The following is a 1072-nucleotide window of genomic DNA, read 5'->3' as shown; positions in this document are numbered from 1 at the left end:
ACATGTTGACTCTTCACACTCGACATGTTGACATGTTCACACTCAACATGACACTAGTCATGTGGACACTAGACATGTTGACAATAGACATGTTGACATGCTGATGCGAGACATGTGGACATGCTGACACTAGACATGTGGACACTAGACATGTGGACACTAGACAGGTTGACACTAGTCATGTTGACGCTAGTCATGCTGACACTAGTCATGTTGACAATAGGCATGTTGACATTTGGACAGGTTGACACTAGACATGTTGACATGGTTCTGAAGTAAATGCATGTGGTTGCGTTATCCCACTTGTCGTCATTTTCCGTGAGCATGCTAACTAGCTACTGGTAGCTAACAAGCGAGCCTTCTGTTTGAAGTCCCGGGCCGTTGGGAGTGGATCACGGATTTAATTAATGATGTTGGATCATTTGCAGAAATTGGGCGAACACAGGCATTTTCCACTAAATCAGAAATCTACAATATCTTAATGTCGGGGGTACAACCAACCTGTGTTATTTTGAGTTCATTTTTTGATGTGTTCCAAACTGTCCCCAGATGGCCTTCTGGCCATCGATCGCTTCGTCTTAAAGCACACCTCACACATTTCTGCAAATTGGGACAGGGTTCAGTAAATCCTCCCAATTGACCGCCGATGGTCCCCCCCAGGGCTTGTTGTGCTTCCCCGGTTCGTTGCTTTGATTGGTTGTAAGCCTATCCAATAGCGTCCAGAGGCATTGAGGTCTGCGCCTGTTGGGGACACCCTCGGAAATGGACAATGAAGTGCTGAGTCCGGTGTGGACTGGTGCCCTCTCCCCACCCCACCCCCTCCACTGCAGACGCAGACCTCCTCCTGAGAAAGCCCCCCCCCCCACTGCAGGGCTATGCAGAGTCCAGGTGAACTCTGAACAAGTGAGTCTTGAGGTGTATCTCAAAGCTCAGCACTTTGTACTCCGATGTGGGACCCGACACAAGAACACACAACTTAACACATCCACATCACACAGCAGTAAACAATACAACACAATGTGTGAGAGTTTTACTGGTCTGCTGACTCAGAGCACTTCCCATGATGCATCCT

The sequence above is a fragment of the Gadus chalcogrammus genome, chromosome 8, assembly GCF_026213295.1.
Source record: "Gadus chalcogrammus isolate NIFS_2021 chromosome 8, NIFS_Gcha_1.0, whole genome shotgun sequence".
Classification (NCBI taxonomy): domain Eukaryota; kingdom Metazoa; phylum Chordata; class Actinopteri; order Gadiformes; family Gadidae; genus Gadus; species Gadus chalcogrammus.
Note: the sequence above shows the minus strand (reverse complement) of the source record.